General features: G+C 40.4%; 1 pseudogene; it reads right to left on the reverse strand.

Moving 5' to 3' along the window:
- Positions 1-7468: 7468 nt before the first annotated feature.
- Positions 7469-7820, reverse strand: LOC147457752 (uncharacterized; annotated as a pseudogene).
- Between the last annotated feature and the right edge of the window lie 2614 nt (positions 7821-10434).

Genomic DNA, 10434 nt, shown 5'->3' on the forward strand with positions numbered 1-10434 from the left:
CCATGAGAAACATAACACATGAGTCCAATCACAATAGCACTTCCCATATGCAGAAACAATCTTTTCCAAGTAGTTAGACTGTACAAGGTCTCTACCCTTACACGTCTACTATAAAACATCTAGATCAATTCATGATCCAATCCCAAAACCATAAACCATAATCCAACCACCTCACACGGGTGAGCACTCTACCCGACTTGGGTGAGGCACGACCAATCCTACATAACCACTTTAGAATATAACATAGCTGCAAAAATGTTGGCAGCATAATCATATCCAAGAAAAAAAACCATAAGCCACACCGGCTTACACCATAGAATATCAACCATAATCCATAAGGGAATCTTAGCCCTTAACCATGAACCATAATCACACTGAACCAACTCCCACATTTGGAGTTTGACATAACCTCTACAGTCAATGGGAGTCCACACACATATGACCCTTAAGACATGATTCTTTCATGCATAAAGAGAGTCTGACCAAAAACTAATCATGATATAAAAATCCAATTTTGACAACATCAAACCATGCAAAGTTGATGCATCACATCTGCACTTCACCTCCCTAGCACATAGAGCTAGTTTTAACCTAGAAAGGTGGAAAGCAGTCATAACCATGTATATGAAACATCCACACCAATCGATGAGTTCCCATACATTATATGATAACATTACATCACCATAAACATGATACAAAACAGATCCGACCTTTATAAGGTCAACCATAAACCATAACTTCACACATATGCAAAAAACAAATTTTTGCCATTTTTGGGAGTATGCAAAACATGCAAATGAAAGTATTTGACCTCAAACCGATACATCAAGCTTAGTCCATAATATAGACTATCTTTATATCACATCACTTCACCCATATAGTACTCACACAAAAAAACGGTAACCCCAAAAGAAAGTCACTTTAATCATATTGCGTATGCGGTTCGGGAGGTTTAACCATATACTCTCACATAAGTTTATGACCATATAATAGTTGAAATCAACTCACCAAAGAAAATCATAAAACATATAAAAACACCTCGGTTAACTCATGACGTCATATGGTACCCCCCTTGGTAGCACCCCTACATGTGTAGGTAAAACAGGTTATAGAACGATTAATAACTCGCATTTCCAAAGTGATAACGGAGACCTAAATTTAATTATCATCAAGTTTTGTCAAGATTTTCAATTGGTTAAGTGGGTTTTCCCATCCAATGAATCTATATAGTGGTTCTCCAATGGGTATGGAGTCAAAAAATTTGGTTGTGCAATGGGCAGCAAGCTGTTTTTTGACCATCTCTCTTAGCTCGTTCATTTTTTTAACTTGACACCGAAGAGAGAAAATGTTCTAAATGATGTGTTTTATCGTTGGTACAAAGGGTTTAGGCTGATTAATAACCGTTTGTGATCTATGAACAAACAGTGTTCCTACCGCCTGTATAACGTAAAACGAAAAGCGCTTTTATGCATGCATGTTGTGAAGGATTCGGGGGCTGGCCTCTACAACACCTCAAACCAACACCAAGAAAAGAGGATGAAGAGTATATCTCTCTCAAGATAATATGGGCTGATCTTCTCTCACGAATTTTGACAGCCTCACTCACACGCAGCCCCGACTAGCCTTGACTAGCTCCAACTAGCTTCCCTCTACACCGCTACAACTCCCACTACACTCCATTGCACTCAAAGACACCAATGGAGCAATAAAATCAAGGAAAAAAGTGAGAAAAAAACCATGGAAATCTCTGCACTTTTGACCATAACTCAAAGAGCTTCACTTCTTTTCAAACTCCCTTCCATGTGCTAGTAGGGCTTCCATAGGCGCTCCCATATATACACATAACTTGACCAAAATCCACTCAAATCAAGCTTAATTTGAAAACCCACAAAGTTCAGCAAAAACAAATAAAAAAAGTGATGGAAAAATTGGGGGAAACCTTGCCCTTTGATATATGTACAAGCAAGGCATTGCAGCACATAGTTTACCCTCGACTAATTGCACCATAAGGAGCTGCACACACCATAGACACCATACCTCAAAACAAGATGAAGAGAGGTCAATATGCAGAGCTAAGAACCCATTTTCATCAGCCCATTGAGGAGAGACACACTCTCAACTCACCACATCCGGCCCTCGACTAGCAAGACAGGCTGCTCTACTCCCAAACGCCTCTATCCCTCGAAACAATCAGGGCTTCTTGCTGCTAGATCTTCCTCTGTCAAATCCCCCACTCACTCACGACCTCAAGCTGATAAAAACTCAGTTTTGTTCATATTTTTCAAGTACTAAGTGACTCTTTCAAGTTTCAACACGTCTATGTACAAAAACAACAAAACTATGCACCCCGCACAACTGGCCCGCATGCGTAGAGATAGCTGGCACACACCGCCTTTGTACACTTTGTACAAGAATTCTTTATTTACATATAAGGGACCCAAAAGCATTAAAAAACCCTTTCCAAAGTCCTTGGGGTGGCTTGCATCATTTCGTAAAAACATGTCATATATTGCCCCCCCAACAAGCATGGAACACTTTCAAGTGTTCCATACACATTTCTTGCTTCATCACATGATTCTAGTCACATAAGGCCTGATTCGGATCCCATTGGCTCTTGCCTTATGCATATTTCCATCCAAGTCCTTGAGCTGATAGCTTCCATTATCATACACCTTATGCACCACAAAAGGACCTTCCCACTTTGCCTTGAACTTTGTTTGAAAGGTATTGTCCAAAGCACTATTATACCTCATAACCAACATGCCTTCACATAGCCCTTTTGCCTTTATCTTTTCATTGAATACATCAGCCCTTCTTCTTCCCAAGTCTTCATAGTATCTAATGGAACTTTCTCTATCTAACAAGAGGCTATGCATAGATGCCACTCTCTCTTTTACATGCTCCTCCTCAATCAAACTATGCTTCAAAATGAACTCCAATGAAGGAAGCATCACATTAATCGGCATAACACACTCTTCTCCATATACCAAATGAAATGGAGTGAATCCCGTGGATGATTTTTGAGTCACTCTACATGCCCACAATGCCCTCTCCAAATACATATCCCAATCTTATGGATGTTCTTCCACAAGCTTGAACAATATCTTCTGTAAAACTCCATTGAATGCCTCCACCAACCCATTGCATTGTGGATGATAAGGAGTAGCATACCTATGTTTGATCTCCAATTTCTCCACCAATTCAGTGATAAGATCATTCCTAAACTCTTTCCCTTGATCACTTACAAGCTCCAACGGCACTCCAAATCTACAACATATGCAATCAAAGATAAAGCTGCATACATCTTTGCTTGTAGCCCCTCTACTAGCCTTTGCTTTTGGCCATCTTGTCATATTATCCACTGCACTAAGTATGTAGTGCTTCCCATTTCTAGTGCCTGGAAGAGGACCAATTACATCCACACCCCACTTCTCAAAAGGTCCATATCTTACAATGTGTCTCAAAGGCTCGGGCATCAGCTTTCTCTTTTGATATATTTGGCACTCGTGACAGCTTCTACACCAATGCACAACATCCCTATTCATACTTGGCCACATAAGTTGAGCATTCAATACTTTCCTTCTTGTAAATTACACTCCAAAATGGCCTCCACATCCTTCCTCATGACATGCTTTTAAGCAATCAAAAATTTCATCACGGTAGAGAACTCTTCTCATGACACCATCAGCCCCCTTGTGATACATTTGCTCTCCAATCAAGACATACCTCATAGCTCTTCGTGTGATTGCATGCCTTTGTTGAGAACCCAATCCCTTTCTTGCAAAACCCATTTGCAACACATGTTCTTCCTCATGGAGGGATTCCCTTCCAAGATACCTTGGCTCTCTAATTATCACCGCATGCACATCCTTTGTGAACACCTGTTTCGCCAACTCATGAGCCCTTACATTCATATTTCGTGGTACATGCCATATTTGAAAGGAAGTAAAAGACTTTAACAAATTCCTCACTTTGAAAAACCAGCCCTTCATGCCTTCTTGATTTACCTTCTAGGTACCCTTGAACTTGCCGCACAATCAACATAGAATCACCTTTGATTAAAAGCCTCCTTACATGTCTTTTGATACATTCTTCCAAGTCCAAACAGAGACTTGCATACTCAGCCTCATTATTACTCTTTACATCCACTTCTTGGCTTCCAAACTAGCACTCAATGCCATTTTTATCCACAAATACATAACCAATAGTGCCCTTATTAATGCTCCTTTTGAAAGCCCCGTCAAAGTATAAGGTACCCTCTACATCCTGAAGCTCCGCATGCATAGTTGGGCTTGGTGCTATCTTCTTTTCCAAATCTTTCTTCAACTCACTCCTTGCATGAATCTCTTTAAAAGTGAGCATATCCGCCATATTTTCTCTCACACTATCCTCCTTAGTAAAGCTCATGTCAAATTGTTGCAAGCTAAGTATCCACTTTTGCAATTTAGGACTATCCCCAGTATACCTTAGTGCATGAGGCAATAAACTACATGATGTTAACACCACAAAAGGCTTACAAATAAGATAAGATTTCAGCCTTTTTGTTGCATATACCAATGCCCAAACCAATTGCTCGATCTCATGCCAAGAGTTTTGTGCATCATTCTTCACTTTGCTTATGTAGTAAACCGGCCTCATATAAGATTGCTTTTTTCCTTTTTGCATCAATACTGCACCAATAGCATGCTCACCCATGCTCAAGCTCAAGTAAAACATTTCATCCCAACAAGGAGGCATCATCAAAGGTAATGTAGATAGCTTTTCCTTGACGTCCTCAAAAACTGTTTGCTCATGCTCTGTCCAAAGAAAAGGGTCTTTTTGTGTTGCTTCTTGCAAAGGGTGCACATATTCAGCAAGCATACAAAAAGACCTTGACAAGTACCTTAACTTTTGTACAAACATAATCAATTCCTTTGTAATTTTAGGACTCTCCATCATAAGCAAACATTCCACTTTTGCAGGATCTGGAGCTATTCCATTCTCACTTACCTCATGGCCAAGAAGTATCACTCTAGCTCTTGCAATTTTACATTTCAAAGGATTGAGTTGACCCCCATCATCATCAATCCTTTTAAACACCATATCAAGATTTTTCACATGAAGCATTCTATCACTATAAACACAAAAATCATCCATAAAGACTTTTACAAAGCTTCCAAGGTAAGACCCCAATACTTTGTCCATCCAACTTTGGAAGCTCGCATAAGAATTCATCAAGCCAAAGGGCATCACCGTATAGCAAAACACTCCCCATGGGGTCAAAAAGCTGGTCTTCTTTTGATCTTCATATGCAATCCCAATTTGAAAATACCCACTAAACCCATCACATACCGAATATCTCTCATGACCTGCAACAATGTCCAAAATCTCATCCTGAAAGGGAAGGGGATAGTGATGCCGCTTTGTTGCCGCATTCAATGGCTTATAGTCCACACATATTCTCCATTTATTTCCCTTTTTTGGAACTATAACCACAAGGGAAACCCATTCTGCATCATCCACAAGGTAGATAAAACCAGCTTGCAAAAGCTTACTCACCTCTATCTCCAAAACCTTTCGTTGAATGGTGCCCAATCTCCTTAGCTTTTGAGCAACATGCTTTGCACCTTCTTTAAGCTTTATTTCATGAACAACACTCTTTGTTACCCTCATTTGAGCATAATACTTGGCAAACAACTTAGGATACTTATCAAACAATGCATCATATGCTTCTCTCTCTCGACTAGTCAGGTCACCTACAAGCATATCCATTAATTCAGCTTTTGGTACATTCGGCTCATGATCAGCCCCATGGTCATTTTCTGATCTCATAGCATCCCCTTTATCACAATTTTCATCATATACATGTATCCCACAAAGATCTACATCAAGATCAAGAAGACTTTGATCATAAACGTCATCGTCAGTACATGTAAAGGATGCACTAGAAGAACTGTCACACATGTCATAAGTGGATGGCGATAAATCTTGATGCACAGCTGGTTCATCATCAATTTCCAGCACCTTACATGTTTTCATATCATATCTAATCCTCTTCTCTTTAGGCCTGTCCACAAAGAGGTCAATACATCCCCTGTACCAGTCCTGCCGTGACCTCATAGCAATCAACCAAGGTCTACCCAATATAACTGGATATGCCCCAAGCTTTGTAGGCATCACATGAATGTCCATGACAGCCCTTTGACCCAAAACATTAAGCTCCATGTCATGAATAACTCCCAAGCATTTCACTCTACTACTATTCGCCATCTTCACACTAAACAAGGATTTTCCCGTGAGCTGCAATCCCAATTGCTGCATTGTTTCCTCTGTCATAACGCACACTTGGGTTCCACCATCCATGTACGCCTTATTCACCCTCCTTCCATGTATCCAAGCATCAACCACAGGCAAAACATCAGTAACTTTATGAAGCTGCACTACATGTGCATAGCGTGTCTTTACCTTCATCCTTCTAACACTAGCTAGTTTATGCCAGTGCCTTCTCCTACTTGAGCTCAAATGCAAGAGTTGCCCATATGATATGTCGGCCCTCTTGTTCTTCAAGTCTTCTAAGAGACTGTATGTTGATTGACCCTTCCCGAGCTGAAAATCATCCATGCCTATCTTCCTTCTTCTTGCCCTTACCTTTGCCTGCTTAGTACTTTCAGCCTCTTCCATAGGTGCCTTGACTTTATCTACATCTCTCCTTGGCTTTGTCCTTGCTCTTTCCTCTTTGAAAAGGCCTTCACTTCCTGATTTTTGTGCCCTTGTTCTCTTATTTGCAAAGACATCAACCTCATCATCTTCATCTCCCTCCTCAACTGCCTCCAAAATTCCTACGTTAAATTGTGGAGGTGCTTGAGCTTGATTTTGTCCCTGTTGTTGTGCAAGTCCTTGACCTTGGAGAGGTTTCACATTTCCATTTACATTGCCTTATTACCTATTTGTCTTTGTATGATAGGATATATACCTCCTGGCTCTCTCCTTGGTTGATTGCAATTGGGTGATATATGCCCTCTCTCCCCACAATTGTAACACATCACATTATCACCTCTATTCCTTTGAGGCCGTTCTCCTTGAGGTCTTCTTACTTGTTGTTGGATATCTTGCATAGAAAGGTTGAGGTTTCCTATTTGCTCTGTCAATATTTGAATGTCTTGGTGAAAGGATTCTTGTCCTCTATTGTCCACTCTTGGAGCTTCTACATGGATTTCCCTTTCAACATGCATATCCAAAGGCAAAGGCTCGACCACATTATTTGTTGATAAATAACCGTCCCTTTGATGTACATTTGCTTCTCTTTCCCTATTTGCCATTTCATGCCTTCTCACCTTCTTTCTCCATTGCTCTATAGCAACCTTTACTGCCTCATTGTAGGTCCCTGGGTCCTTGAGCTCCACCTTGTCTCTAATGCTTTGATGTAAGACAACCACAAACCTATCTTTCTTCAAAAAATCAAGGTGCATTTGATTCTCTTCAAGTCCCTTTATGATCTTTCTCCAACAAGCTTCAAACTTGTTTATGTGCACATTGATGTCTTCATGTTCTCCTTGTTGCAGCTTGCTTAGCTCTCTCCACAAATACTCAGGATCATCCTCCTTCTCAAACTCTTCTCTCAAGGCATGAGAAAGAAGATTCCAATCTCCCTTTACACCACCTTCAAGACTATCTTCATACCATTCACGTGCTTCACCTTCAAGTAGCAAACTCACCAAACGTACCTTGAATGCACCATCGTCCCTATTGCTCTTCAATGCAATCAATTCGATCCTTCGGATGAACTTGTCCACGTCTTCTCCTTTCCCACCCTTGAAGACTTCATACCCATCTCCCGCCATAGGACTTGAGTTGATCTTCAAATGGATGCCAATCTGTAGATCAAAACCCTGTTAGAAGGATTCTCTTCTCCTCCGTGGGGGCACCAGTTTATGTGAAGGATTGGGGGGCTGGCCTCTACAACACCTCAAACCAACACCAAGAAAAGAGGATGAAGAGTATAGCTCTCTCAAGATAATATGGGCTGATCTTCTCTCATGAATTTTGACAGCCTCACTCACACGCAGCCCCGACTAGCCTCGACTAGCTCCGACTAGCTTCCCTCTACACCGCTACAACTCCCACTACACTCCATTGCACTCAAAGACACCAAGGAAGCAATAAAATCAAGGAAAAAAGTGAGAAAAAAACCATGGAAATCTCTGCACTTTTGACCATAACTCAAAGAGCTTCACTTCTTTTCAAACGCCCTTCCATGTGCTAGTAGGGATTCCATAGGCGCTCCCATATATACACATAGCTTGACCAAAACCCACTCAAATCAATCTTAATTTGAAAACCCACAAAGTTCAGCAAAAAAAATCAAAAAAAGTGATGGAAAACTTGGGGGAAACCTTGCCCATGTACAAGCAAGGCATTGCAGCACATAGTTTACCCTCGACTAGCTGCACCACAAGGAGCTGCACACACCATAGCCACCATACCTCAAAACAAGATGAAGAGAGGTCAATATGCAGAGCTAAGCACCCACTTTCATCAACCCATTGAGGAGAGACACACTCTCAACTCACCACATCGGGCCCTCGACTAGCAAGACAGGCTGCTCTACTCCCAAACGCCTCTATCCCTCGCGACAATCAGGGCTTCTTGCTGCTAGATCTTCCTCTGTCAAATCCCCCACTCATTCACGACCTCAAGCTGATAAAAACTCAGTTTTGTTCATATTTTTCAAGTACTAAGTGACTTTTTCAAGTTTCAACACGTCTATGTACAAAATCAACCCGCATGCGTAGAGACAGCTGGCACACACCGCCTTTGTACACTTTGTACAAGCATGCTTTATTTACATATAAGGGACCCAAAAGCATTAAAAAACCCTTTCCAAAGTCCTTGGGGTGGCTTGCATCATTCCGTAAAAACACGTCACAACGTGATTATAGACGCATCATGTGCAAAAAATTAGCATGTTAAACATTATGAAATAATCATGGGGCAACTTCATACTTACTCGGTTAATCCATACATGCACTTGTATGTGAAAAAACAATCACCGAGAGGGTGACTACTTAGAAAAACAACATAGAGAGAGAGAGAGAGAGAGAGAGAGAGAGAGAGAGAGAGAGAGAGAGAGAGAGAGAGAGAGAGAGAGAGAGAGAGAGAGAGAGAGAGAGAGAGAGATGATGGCTATAGAGTTTAGAGCTTCTCACCGTGCTTTAGAATCAATTAGGGGCTGTCAAAAGGCTTCTTGCTTTGCCGCAAGAGAGTAGTGATGAGAGATACATAGAGATATCCTCCACGAAAGCTTCCGGAGAGTGCGTACGTCGTGATATGAGAGAGAAGATAATAATAAGCAAGTAGAGAGAGAGTATCCTTCTTCTTCTCGAGAGATAATAGCTTATGGAGGTGGTGATGAAGAGCTTGCACCACTCCGTATAATAGGTATGTATAGCCTTGCGGTAGTAGACGCAATAGATGACACTGAAAACTGAGCCTTGCAGGTTAATTTATAGGCTCTGCAGCAGCTGGCTGGAGTGAGTCCCAAGCAAAAAACTAGCGCTAGTTTTTGAGCCAGGAATAGTTGCAAGCTGTTGGGGACTTTTCTAAAAACAAGCCTTTGCTTTTGGTGGTCAACTCTTCCACTTACAATTCAAATTTTACAAAAAAAGTGGCCAATTGAATAGTATTTGGCTAACTAATGGAAACCGTAGCTAGACTATGTTGCAACGTAATGTCCCGACATAATTATGACTTTTCTGTACTACCCTGACGTATTTACGATATGCTTTTTATACAAATAATTCCCGTAAAAATCTCGTCTAGTCCCGTTTTTGCTCCGAGTGATCATTTTAAATCCGATGGAGACTAAAATTAACATTTTTATGTTTAGGTCATCATAAAAAGCACATTGCTTTTCATAAATGCCAAAAATCATGAAAAACTAAAAATAGCATTAAAAAAAAAGAGAAAAATTTACTAAAATTGAATAACCCTCATCCACTAGAATAAGAAAGCGGACTCGCTTTTCATTAAAAAGCACTCAAAATCATTAAAAGCTAAAAATAGAGTGTAAAGCACTCAAAAATTAGATTTTTACAAAATTGAGCCATATCTTCTCTAAAACACATAGATCAAGGATCCGACCCTGCTTTTTGCAAAAAAAGCACCTAAAAACATAAAAAGCATGAAAAAGCTAAAAAAGTGGATTTTCCCACAACTGAACCAAACGTCCGTCTAACCTACTGGAACATGGATACGACTTTGATTTTTACTTTAGAATCTTCCAACACTGTCAATCAAGCATCTTAAGTCAAAATGTGGCAAAATACATATTGAAAGCTATTTTCTTATTTTTGAAGAGACCCAAAAATTGGGGATCTTACAAATAGAACGTTAGCAAAGACACATACATTGGAAGTAAAGGTAATATAATATATTTTGTAATTTAAAAGCTCGCAT

This window comes from Adiantum capillus-veneris, chromosome 5 (assembly GCF_014529385.1).
Source record: "Adiantum capillus-veneris isolate H3 chromosome 5, ASM1452938v2, whole genome shotgun sequence".
Lineage (NCBI taxonomy): Eukaryota > Viridiplantae > Streptophyta > Polypodiopsida > Polypodiales > Pteridaceae > Adiantum > Adiantum capillus-veneris.